Source organism: Triticum aestivum, chromosome 6B (assembly GCF_018294505.1).
Source record: "Triticum aestivum cultivar Chinese Spring chromosome 6B, IWGSC CS RefSeq v2.1, whole genome shotgun sequence".
NCBI lineage: Eukaryota > Viridiplantae > Streptophyta > Magnoliopsida > Poales > Poaceae > Triticum > Triticum aestivum.
The window spans coordinates 611,928,399-611,942,210 of NC_057810.1; positions in this window are offsets into that span (position 1 = coordinate 611,928,399).

Here is a 13,812-nt window from a genome sequence, read left to right on the forward strand (position 1 = left end):
GCAGGGTAGTGGCTTTCCATTCTCCCATGATACAGGCTTCTGAGAACCCTTGGATCTGAGATCGAACGGTTGCATGGCGTGATTCTAGACCTATGGGTGAATATCCTATCCTGGAGGGTTATTCTTAAAATTTTCAGCAACTTAGCATGCGACCGTTGGATCTCAGATCCAAGGGCTTCCAGCAGCCCGTATGATGGTCGTGCCTACCACGACCGCCGCGTCGCTCGCCGGTCGCGCCCTTGGATATCATAGTGCGTTAGGCTATCTGATGTTGGCATGTCATACATAGTCATCACTTAGTCACTCATACTACAACAAGGTTGGTTATAAGTGTATTTTTTACTCCTCTCTATCTCTTTCTTCGTACTCCCTCCATCCCATAATATAAGAACGTTTTTGACACTAGTGTAGTGTCAAAAATGTTCTTATATAATGGGACACAGGGAGTACTAGTATTTATTGCATTTGCCAAGGAGTGACCTCTTTCAATGAAATGGTGTTGCTAAGTTTGCTTCATTTAATAAGCTATAGACTCAAAATTGTCTTTTCACCTAGGTACACGTGCTTAGCACCATTTCTTCCTTGGGTCACCAAACTAGACTCTCTCTTCTTGATTAACTTGCCACATCAGACTTTATGCCTATGTGGCAAGCTTAAGCACCTGTAGGATCAAGTAAGTACAATAGTGCGCTTTACATGGCATTTTTGCATATGTGGAGGAAAGAGAGGCAAGGAAAAAGTGGACTCTCATGCAAGAGCCAGCCTCTACTACTACATGGTGGAGCATTGGGAGAGGCACCTATATGGAGGTGGCCAGGAATCGGGAGACTCACGCCGGTCGTAGCGCCGCAGTTAAAATGATAATGGCAAGTCAAATCACGGGGCCCCACCTGTCCATCAGTAACTTGCTGTCAAATCACATACCTCTATGTTTGCAGCAGCCTACTCCCTCGTCTTCTCGCGTCTCTCTCGAACCGACTAGGCGGAACTGCCCCACCTACTGCGCAGGAAAAGCCCCGCCCTCGACTTTTAAATACAACTACTCCCTCCGCCTAGGTGAGTAAGTCATCTTACGAAAACCAAATAATCCTAAAATACTAAGGTGTGGTGCATTAACTTCAACCTCATTTCTTGTTTCTTCACATATCAACCAATAAGAATCCAATGATATACTTTTTGTGACATAGTAACTCATATTTAGTTAGACAAATGGATGACCTCGAACTACATGCAGGCCCTATAAACCGAGACACCTACAGAAAAAACAGAGACGGAGAGGGTAGTTCAACACGAATCTTTTTAGATCAATATAGTCGGGATTCACCAAGGAGCAAAACCAAGTGGTAGGCTGCTCCTATCGTGTTGGCGTAGCAACTCAAGCAGGGTCAGTCCGCACACGAAATGGCGACACACTTAACATGACCCCTTTGCAGACATGTGGCTCATCCACCGTCTTGTTCCATGTGCGATGCACCAAATTACAGTTCGGAGCAGCGGTTGGAATTGGAGGCACCCCGGTCGTAGCGCCGCAGTAGTAGAAAATGAGCGATGAGGGGTCAAATCACAAAGCCCCACCTTTCCCGCATTAAGCTGGATGGACGAAGCAACCATCATTTCACTCTAGCGCGTAAGAGCATAAAGAAAAGATAAAACAATGATGTGTGCGTGTCAGGACCCCGACTCGATGTCACATTGATCTAGCCGGTAACACTTCATATCACTTTGCGGCCTCACGCACGGTATTCCCACGGGTGTCGCCTTACCTTTGCCCGGGACCGTTTGCGCCTTTTGGCTCACGTATATGATAGTGTCGCTAGCATCCATATGATAAAGAGCCCGGGCTGACATGACTAGTCGTAAACCCAAAGTGGCACAGACTTACAGGGACAGGCATCCATGACCCAGCTTCGAACGTGTCGGTCATCAGCAAGTGGGTCCGGGCTGTAGCACTGGGCTAGCAGGACTCCGGTAAACCGGGCTGTAGCGGGCTAACAGGACTCCGGTACTCAAAGCGTGACATTTCCCCGAAGGGACAGACACAGGAACGAAGAAGGACACATGCTGGCCAGCCTAAGTGTTCCAGAGCAGTAGCAAGCTACCATGGCTCAGCGGTAACACTAGGAGACATTTCCCGGTAAGAGAGGCTACTAAGGATAAACAACTAGATAGTCAGATCCCACACATACCAAGCATTTCAATCATACACACAATATGCTCGATATGTGTAAATACAACGAAGCATCACAACATGACTCTATGACACAAGTACTTTATTTAAGGCTCAGGGAGCCATACATATCATACACACAGGTACGGGTCTCACGACCCAACATACAAGTCATACAGTCATACAAGCCAACAGCGGAAGTAACTTGTCTGAGTACAGACAACTAGTAAAATAAAAGAGGCTTGGAAGCCTCACTATACTATGTGGTCCATCACAAGCTCAGGGTCACCACCTGGGTCTTTAGCCTACTCGTTGATGTCAACGTCTACATAGAACCCATCAGAAGGGGTTGCAGCGTCTTCTGTAAAAATGTAGATTATAGCAACATGAGTACAAAGGTACTCAGCAAGACTTACATCAGATCCTACATACATGCATAGTATCAAGAAGGGTCGGTGGAGTTATTGCAGCAAGCCAGCTTTGACTCTTGGCTAGACTATCCTACGATACTCCATTTGAAATAGTTTTGCGCACACGAGTCCACTATTCACCACTTCAATACCCTACCGAGGATCCACCTCCGTCTTCCTACGGAAGAGCCATCCTCGGCACTCACACTTATCTTGAGGCTTTTAACAGTTTCCATTTACTTGTCTATGAACTGTATAGGCAACCAAGTAGTCCTTTACCGCGGACGCGGCTATTCGAATAGATCATGTTAACCCTGCAGGGGTGTACTTCTTCATACATGTTTCCACCACTTAGCGTCTGCACACGACATGTGCTCGGCAGACTTCAAGCGAAAACCGACGTGGGTGTAGACCACGACCTACCTAAACACTTAAGCCTCTAGTCCAGGTTTATCGCCTATTCAGGTTCCATCCGCAGGGAGTCCGGCCGAGGTTTCCCATACGGCCCCGAACGATGTGAACAGGGTTCCCGAGATACCTAACGGGTATTCGGTACACCGTGCCACGTACCTACCGCATCACAGCCCACCCCTACGGTCAGTGCTGTCCACGGCCTCCAGTAGGCTACAAACACCAGAAACTACTTGCAACTCCTGGACGGAGAACTAGGGTGAATAAGAAGCCGAGAGGGTCCATTGGTTTCGGGCCCAATGCATGGTAGTAGCTGATTCTTAAATCACACATACAGATCTCAGTGCTTAAGGTCGGCTTCAATGAAACAACCCACCATGTACTCCTACATGGCCTTTCATCGATACCTTTACCAAATCGTGTTCACCACACCACTCTCATTACCGACATAATCATTTCACTCTAGCCCATCACCCAGATGAACCAGACCTGACACGACTCTAAGCATAGCAGGCATAGCAAGGTAGGAACAACACATACATAGGGCTCAATCAACTCCTACACATGCTAGTGGGTTTCATCTAGTTACTGTGGCAATGACAGGTCATGCAGAGGAAATGGGTTCAACTACCGTAGCACACAGCAGTTTGAATCGCGTTGTCTTAATGCAGTAAAAGAGAGCAGGAGCGAGAACATGGGATTGTATCGATATGATCAAATGGTTGGTTGCTTGCCTGATGGTTCGTTGCACGGATACGGTTCTTCGCTAGGGTAATCACGGTACTCCTCGGGAACAGATCCTGTCGCAAAGGATACCGATACACAACATTACCAAACAATATGCAACAATATGATGCATGCATGGAACATGGCAATATGAGTGTGTTGGGTTAATGCAACTAAAGCCAGTAGGGTTTGAGCAAATTTGAATCAAAGATTCAAATTTCAAATTCAAATATGGCCTTTTAAAGTGCCTTTTCTTATTCTGATTAAAACATCAATTTAACTTGTTTGATCACGCATGAAAATAGTACAGATGGATAGATTGGATTTTTCTGATCATTTTTCATATATAATTTGTCCAATTTGGAGTTACAGAATAAAAGTTATGAATTTTTGAAGTTTAAATAATATTCTGAATTTCCTGATTTAATTTAAATCCAGAAATATCATTTACTGCGTCAGCCTGACATCACAGTGACATCAGCAGGTCAACAGAGCTGGCTCGGGTCAAACCTGACGTGTGGGGTCCACACGTCAGTGTCACAGGGGCTAATCCCGCGTTGACCCCGGGCTGGTTAGCTTTGACTAAGCCCTGGGCCCACTTGTCAGCGTCTGTAGGTGGTGGTTTAGTGGCTAATTAACTAGGCCACGTCAGCTCGCCGGAGTTCTGGCCGGCGGCGACCAACAGTGCGGCGGCGATAGTGGTTTTGGTCGTTTCGGCCACCAAATGGACCGCGGAGATCACCGGAGTGAAGCTGAGGACGACCCGCGGCTCTTGGCGGAGTCCGTTGGGGTCGGGGTGGCCGGAGTTGACGGCGGTGAGCTCGGTTGCGGCCGCCGGGGTTCGGTCGTGCACGGGAACGGTGCTGGAGCTCGAAGTCGAGCAAAGTGAGCCGCTAGGGATGCTCTACTGGGTTCTGTGAACGCGTTGGACTCGCCGGGGTGACCAAATGGTCACCGGAGCTGCGTCGACGGCGAGCTCGGCGACGGCGGAGGTTCGGCCGTGGTGGAGATGAAGCTACGGTGAGGGATCGAGGGGGAGAAGAGGGGGAAACGGTGGCGTAGCTCACCGCGGTTGCAGTGGGCGTCGAAGCGGGCTCGGGGACGCGCTGGAGACGGCGAATTCGTCGGCGACGGTGGTCGGAGCCCAAAGAGGGGAACGGCGACGTGGCGGCGATGCAGGGCTTCCGGGGACTCGTGGAGCGGTGGGGAGGAAGAGGGAGTTGTGGCGGAGCTTCTGAGCTACTCGGGGGAGCGAGGGGTGGCCGGAGACAGTGGCTACGGCGAACGGCGGCGACGGTGTGCTTCGGCCGAGAGCGAGAGAGAGCGAGGGAGAAACGGGGGAGAGTGAGCGAGAGCAGGGGGAATCGGGACGGGCTGCGGGCGTCGTCCACGCGGCCAGGAGGGCGTCGGCAAGCAGGAGGTGGCCGCGCGGCCGCGCGCGCGCGAGCACGCAGCAGCTTCGGGGCGTGGGGAGGAAGACGACGGGGAGCTACAGTGTTGGGCTGGGTCGGCTGCTAGCTGGGCCGGCCAGCTGGCTGGGCCGCACAGGTAAGTCTTTCCCCTTTCTTTTTTTGTTTTCTGTTTTATTTAATATATCTGCAACTGTGTTGAATTAATTAAAATACCTAGGCAACTCCAAAATTCACCAAACTACTCCTGGTCCATAGTTGGATTATTTCCAACATGAAACATTTTAGTTTGGAGATATTTGAGCATTTAAATATTTTATATTATTTTAAATGCCCAAATTCAGATATCTATGATTTAATTCAAAGACCCTATGATGGCCTAGAAAAATGTGCACCACTTTTGTCAGAGGTTCTGAACCAAGGCTAAAATGATGGACATTTTAGAAGGGCATTTCAGGTTCATTGAAAATTATTTTAGTAAACCCTAGTTGGTTTCAGAGGGGACTGGGGGTTCTGTCATCCCCATTTCAAGTTTCTGATGAAAGAGTAAACATGATGCAACACTCTAATGCATGACTAGCTAGGGTGTGACAACTCACCCCCACTCAAAAGAATCTCGTCCCGAGATTTGGGTTCCTCCGAGAAGAAGGTGGGATACTCGAGTCGAAGACGATCCTCCCTTTCCCAAGTTGCTTCATCTTCAGAATGGTGCGACCATTGAACTTTGAGAAACTTGATATTATGACGTCGCGTGGTACGTTCGGTTTGATCGAGGATGCGAATGGGGTACTCTCGATATGTAAGATTATCTTGGAGATCAAGCGTTTCGTGGTCCACTTCACGGATAGGATCCGAGAAGCAACGCCTGAGTTGAGAAACGTGGAAGACATCGTGAACTCTGGAGAGGTGCGGAGGTAGTTCCAATTGGTAGGCAACTTCTCCTCGTTTGGCAAGAATGCGAAAAGGTCCAATGTAACGAGGAGCCAATTTGCCTTTGATACCGAAACGATGGGTTCCCTTCAGAGGGGTGACCCGAAGGTAAGCCTTCTCGTCAACCTCGAAAGTCATAGCCCTATGTTTTCGGTCATATTGACTCTTTTGACGGGATTGGGCTGTTTTCAACTTTTCACGAACGATACGAACTTGTTCTTCTGCTTCCTGAATCACATCCGGGCCAAAGAATTGTCTTTCCCCGGTCTCTGACCAGTTAAGGGGTGTTCGACATCGTCGTCCATAGAGAACTTCAAAAGGGGCTTTACCCAAGCTAGATTGATAGCTGTTGTTGTAAGCGAATTCGGCAAATGGAAGGCACTTCTCCCAGTCCATTCCGAAAGAGATAACGGAGGCTCGAAGCATGTCTTCTAGAATTTGGTTGACGCGTTCCACTTGACCACTTGACTGAGGGTGGAAAGCGGTGCTAAAGGAGAGACGGGTTCCCATAGCATTTTGGAAACTTTCCCAAAATCGAGAGGTGAAAAGACTTCCTCGATCCGAATTGATTTCCAAAGGAACACCATGGAGAGACACTATCCGGGAGATGTATAGGTCTGCCAGCTGACTAGCGGTTATACTCTCACGAACAGGTAAGAAATGAGCTACTTTGGAAAGACGATCGACCACGACGAAAATAGCATTATTCCCTCTCTTGGTCCTGGGAAAACCGGTAATGAAATCCATACCAATTTTATCCCATTTCCATTCAGGAATAGCTAAGGGTTGAAGGGTGCCAGCAGGCCGTTGGTGCTCTGCTTTTACACGACGACAGACGTCGCAATTTGCAATATACTGAGCAATTTCTCTCTTCATCCTAGTCCACCAGAACCTCTGGCGTAGGTCCTGATACATCTTAGTACTACCGGGATGAATGGTGAGAGGAGATTCATGGGCCTCCTTAAGGATCAACTGCCGCAGATGCTGGTTCTTGGGAACCACTAGACGATTCTCAAAGTACACAACACCATGATCATTTGTGGAGAAACAACTAGCACCTCCGCTAGCAATGTTCTCTTTGATTTTAGATATTCCCTTATCTCGCTTTTGGGCAGCGATGATTTGATCCGTAAGAGTAGGTTTTGCCACCAAGGTGGAGAGAAAACCTTGAGGAACAATGTGAAGGTTAAGCTTTCGAAATTCCTCATGGAGAAACGGTTGACTTTGTTGTAACATCAGGTTGTTACAATAAGATTTACGACTTAGCGCATCAGCCATGACGTTGGCTTTCCCTGGGGTATAGGTTATTCCTAAGTCGAAGTCTGTGATCAATTCAACCCAACGTCTCTGTCTGAGATTCAAATCCGGTTGGGTGAAAATGTACTTCAGACTTTGGTGATCAGTGAATATTTCGCAACGATTACCGAGAAGGTAATGTCGCCAGGTCTTAAGTGCATAGACTACGGCTGCAAGTTCTAAATCATGAGTAGGATAATTCTCCTCATGTGGGTGCAATTGCCGTGAAGCGTAAGCAATTACGTGTCGATCTTGCATAAGAATGCAACCTAGTCCTTGTCGCGAGGCGTCGCAGTAGATAACGAAGTCCTTGGAGAAGTCTGGCGGTACCAGTACGGGAGCAGAGGTCAGGCGTCTTTTCAGTTCCTGAAAACTGTGCTCACATTGTGGAGTCCATTCGAACTTCTTATCTTTCTTGAGGAGTTCGGTTAGAGGTTTAGCAACTTTGGAGAAGTTCTCGACAAAGCGACGACAATAGCTCGCTAAGCCTAGAAAACTCCGAACTTGCTTGACCGATTCGGGTGGAGTCCAATCAAGGACGGCTTGAACTCGCTCAGGGTTAACCGCAATACCTTTACCAGATATTACATGACCCAGATAGGTCACTTCTGGCAACCAGAATTCACATTTAGAAAATTTGGCATAAAGGCGATGCTCTCGAAGTTTCTGCAACACTAGTCTTAGATGTTCGGCATGTTCTTCCTCGTTCTTGGAGTAGATGAGTATATCATCGAGATAAACTACGACAATTTATCCAAATACTCCATGAAAATTGAGTTCATTAACCGAGAAAAAGGTGGCTGGAGCATTGGTTAAACCGAAGGACATGACGGTGTACTCGTATTGGCCATAACGAGTAACAAAGGCCGTTTTAGGAATGTCCCCGTTTCTGATTTTGATTTGATGGTAGCCCAACCTCAAATCCATCTTAGAGAAGACTGAAGATCCAGCGAGCTGATCATACAGGTCGTTGATCCTGGGAAGTGGATATTTGTTCTTGATCGTGACCAAATTGACAGGTCGGTAATCTACAACCATCCGGTCCGTACCATCTTTCTTCTTGACGAATAGAACGGGGCAAGCCCATGGAGATGAACTAGGGCGGATGAAGCCCTTTTTCAAGGATTCATCGAGTTGTTTCTTAAGCTCGGCTAGTTCTAGGGGTGCCATCTTATAAGGTCTTCTAGCAATCGGAACGGTTCCGGGGATGAGGTCTATTACAAACTCAACATCCCTATCAGGTGGAACACCTGGCAATTCCTCTGGAAAGACATCCGGGAAGTCACGGACTACCGGAACGTCCTCAAGGTCTGGTAAAGGGCTGGCGTTAAGAGAATATAATTGTCGCTTGGCTATTCGGGTCAAGACATTGACTATCTTTCCCAAAGGATGGGTGAGTTGAACAGTCCTAGAGAAGCAATCAATTTTGGCTTGATGAGCTGACATCCAGTCCATACCCAAAATGATATTAATATCTGAAGATTTAAGGGCTATCAAAGATGCGAGAAAAACAAGTCTGTCGACTTGGATTTCATTTCCATGGCTTACTCTAGAAGTTTGCCATTTGGATCCCGGAGTTTGAATTACCATAGAGGATGGCAAGTCACAGAATGCAACGTTATGCAAACGAGCATAATTTTCAGATATAAAAGAATGAGAGGCTCCTGTATCGAAAAGAACAGATGCCGGGTGGCAATTAACAAGAAGCGTACCGAGAACGACGTTGGGATCTTCTTGAGCTTCTTCGGCAGAGACACAGTTGACATGGCCACGTGAAGCGGTGACCAGTTTAGCATGGAATACTTTCCCTGTCGGCTTGCCACGGCCAACAGCTTTAGCAGATTGATTGGGGTTGGTCTGGGGACACTCACGCATATAATGACCAGATTCCCCACACTTGAAACAAGTCACGGAACTGGTACGTGGAGGAGCATTATTGGTTGGACCCCCATAGGGCTTAGCTGGAGCAGACTGTTGAGCGGGGCGAGGCGCCTGGAAAGATGGCCTCGGTGTGAACCTGGGTGGCAAGGCGGTGTTGGGTACCCACACGCGGCACTTCTGAGGACCAGCACCGGATGAGGAACCCATGTCACGTCCATGCTTGCGTGTTGCGTCATAGTCTGTCTGACCAGTTTCAGCACTGATGGCTTTGTTGACAAGTTTCGGAAAAGATGTGCACTCATGCAGACGGAGGTCGCGGCGAAGCTCAGGACTAAGGCCCTTGCGGAACCTTGCTTGCTTCTTGGCGTCAGTAGACACTTCCTCAGTTGCATATCGGGCGAGCTTACCAAACTCTCTGCTATAGGCATCCACAGAAAGTCGACCTTGGGTGAAATTGCAAAATTCTTCACGCTTACGGTCCATGAGACCCTCCGGAATGTGATGTTCACGGAAAGCCTCGCTGAACTCAGCCCAAGTAGTGACATGGCCTGCTGGGCGCATAGCTCCATAATTCTCCCACCAAAGACTGGCGGGGCCTTCAAGATGATATGCGGCAAAGGTGACCTTGTCAGCCTCCGCTACCAGCGCGGAACGCAGCTTGTGAGAAATACTGCGAAGCCAGTCATCAGCGTCGAGAGGCTCGACGGAGTGGTGGAACGTGGGTGGATGCAATTTGATAAAATTGCTGAGTGACACCACGTTAGCCCTCTGATGGTGTGCTGTATTCTGTTCAATACGCTCCAACAAACGGTTTGTCTCCCGCTTGTTTCTCTCAGCTTCCATCATCACCTCGGCTAGTGAAGGAGGATGAGGCAGATTTTCATTCCTGGCTTCACTGCCTTCGGCCTGCTCTTGGGAAGCAGGATTAGCGCGTGTGTTGACCATCCTAGGTAAACAAGACAATGATTTAGTTAGAATGTTGAAATTCCGACATGGGATACATAATGTAAGAAATAACTCGGAATGCAAGATGATCATCCGTATGACATGGTAGATACAGAAACTGCTTCTTTATTCCATCGTCATACACACCATACAAGGTTTAGTACAAGCCAACCAAAGTACTAATACGGTGAAAAGAGGATTACATCTCATCGGAGGCATTCCAAGCTCCTATACATTATTTTTCTACATCTCCGGAAGAGTACAAACTAGGTCATATCCCACAAAACACGCAGGACAATAGACAACACAGCTAGTGCGAACTAGTGGTACTACTACTAACTCAGACCGATCCGTAGTAGTCCTCGTAGAAGTCACCTCCATAGCCTGGAAGTTCAACATGATCATCCAGAAACAGACGGTCTCGCGGAGCTTGTGGACCATAGGGGCTAGGATGAGGCCTTGGACCAACAAACGGTGGCCTGCGGGGACCGCGAGGTGGGGTGATGCCTCCTACATCACGCCAAACCATCACGTCTGGCAGAGCAGATCTCACAGGATAGAGATCGCGCATATCTGAATATCCAGCTTGCACCGCCGGTGCGAACCGAGTCAAAGTGGCCCAGTGGTCAGCACGGGTGTTGAAGAGCTCTAACCTTAAGGCCCGATTTTCACGGTCCTTATCCTCGAGCATCTCAGCAGTGGTGCGAGTCCGTGAATCCTCCTGAGTGGAGTCAGCATAGATAGCCTGGAGATACCCTTGTGCTCCCGGAAGTGATCCTGGCATATACCGGAAGTCAGAGTCCCGAAATAACCCAGATCTGACTCGCATAATGGTCATCATAGAGTAGGCGGCATCCTGCACAGCCATCTCGATAGTAACCCCGAGTCCATAGGAGCAGTGAAGAGGCTCAGTGGATCCAGGATAAGATGGAAATATCCTGACAGTGCAGAGATACTGGCTTTGATTAAAGTCTCGGAATTGCTCTTCGACCGTGTACTCAGGATACCAGCGGTATCCAGCCTCAGTCATTACCCTGACCAACTTAGCAGTATGGCCGGGTACATCTAGGCATCGAGTCAGGCGAACCACTTGATTGAGGTCGCGAGTGGCCATCTGAAAGCATAATCATAATGCAAAGGCATTAGAATTTCTAGCAAAATTTCGGCAGCATAACAGCTGTAAATGCTCAAAAAGGATATTGAGACATTTGACAAAAGATTTCGTACACACTCAACATCATCATATCAAGTCTTGAAACCATTCCTACAACATAATGTGGTAGAAGAACTGAGCTAGGCTGATAACCATCAAACTTATAAGGTACTACTGATTAGTAACACGTGAACCTGATAGAGAGAACAGATCCTAATTCCTTAACCCCCGGTGGAAGAATGGACTGACTCAGATCAGAAAGTCATAAGGTATAAGGAGTAAAAAGAGCCTTACGTTCCATCCCACAAGCAATTCCCCTACATATAACTAAAGAATTTCTAGACTCAACATCGACCAGTTTGGCTTGGAGAACCTACAGGCAGTCCGGCTCTGATGCCAACGCTGTCAGGACCCCGACTCGATGTCACATCGATCTAGCCGGTAACACTTCATATCACTTGGCGGCCTCACGCACGGTATTCCCACGGGTGTCGCCTTACCTTTGCCCGGGACCGTTTGCGCCTTTTGGCTCACGTATATGATAGTGTCGCTAGCATCCATATGATAAAGAGCCCGGGCTGACATGACTAGTCGTAAACCCAAAGTGGCACAGACTTACAGGGACAGGCATCCATGACCCAGCTTCGAACGTGTCGGTCATCAGCAAGTGGGTCCGGGCTGTAGCACTAGGCTAGCAGGACTCCGGTAAACCGGGCTGTAGCGGGCTAACAGGACTCCGGTACTCAAAGCGTGACATTTCCCCGAAGGGACAGACACAGGAACGAAGAAGGACACATGCCGGCCAGCCTAAGTGTTCCAGAGCAGTAGCAAGCTACCATGGCTCAGCGGTAACACTAGGAGACATTTCCCGGTAAGAGAGGCTACTAAGGATAAACAACTAGATAGTCAGATCCCACACATACCAAGCATTTCAATCATACACACAATATGCTCGATATGTGTAAATACAACGAAGCATCTCAACATGACTCTATGACACAAGTACTTTATTTAAGGCTCAGGGAGCCATACATATCATACACACAGGTACGGGTCTCACGACCCAACATACAAGTCATACAGTCATACAAGCCAACAGCGGAAGTAACTTGTCTGAGTACACACAACTAGTAAAATAAAAGAGGCTTGGAAGCCTCACTATACTATGTGGTCCATCACAAGCTCAGGGTCACCACCTGGGTCTTTAGCCTACTCGTTGATGTCAACGTCTACATAGAACCCATCAGAAGGGGTTGCAGCGTCTTCTGTAAAAATGTAGATTATAGCAACATGAGTACAAAGGTACTCAGCAAGACTTACATCAGATCCTACATACATGCATAGTATCAAGAAGGGTCGGTGGAGTTATTGCAGCAAGCCAGCTTTGACTCTTGGCTAGACTATCCTACGATACTCCATTTGAAATAGTTTTGCGCACACGAGTCCACTATTCACCACTTCAATACCCTACCGAGGATCCACCTCCGTCTTCCTACGGAAGAGCCATCCTCGGCACTCACACTTATCTTGAGGCTTTTAACAGTTTCCATTTACTTGTCTATGAACTGTATAGGCAACCAAGTAGTCCTTTACCGCGGACGCGGCTATTCGAATAGATCATGTTAACCCTGCAGGGGTGTACTTCTTCATACATGTTTCCACCACTTAGCGTCTGCACACGACATGTGCTCGGCAGACTTCAAGCGAAAACCGACGTGGGTGTAGACCACGACCTACCTAAACACTTAAGCCTCTAGTCCAGGTTTATCGCCTATTCAGGTTCCATCCGCAGGGAGTCCGGCCGAGGTTTCCCATACGGCCCCGAACGATGTGAACAGGGTTCCCGAGATACCTAACGGGTATTCGGTACACCGTGCCACGTACCTACCGCATCACAGCCCACCCCTACGGTCAGCGCTGTCCACGGCCTCCAGTAGGCTACAAACACCAGAAACTACTTGCAACTCCTGGACAGAGAGCTAAGGTGAATAAGAAGTCGAGCGGGGTCATATTTCAGGGCCCAATGTATGGTAGTAGCTGATTCTTAAATCACACATACAGATCTCAGTGCTTAAGGTCGGCTTCAATGAAACAACCCACCATGTACTCCTACATGGCCTCTCATCGATACCTTTACCAAATTGTATTCACCACACCACTCTCATTACCGACATTAACATTTCACTCTAGCCCATCACCCAGATGAACCAGACCTGACACGACTCTAAGCATAGCAGGCATAGCAAGGTAGGAACAACACATACATATGGCTCAATCAACTCCTACACATGCTAGTGGGTTTCATCTAGTTACTGTGGCAATGACAGGTCATGCAGAGGAAATGGGTTCAACTACCGTAGCACACAGCAGTTTGAATCGCGTTGTCTTAATGCAGTAAAAGAGAGCAGGAGCGAGAACATGGGATTGTATCGATATGATCAAATGGTTGGTTGCTTGCCTGATGGTTCGTTGCACGGATACGGT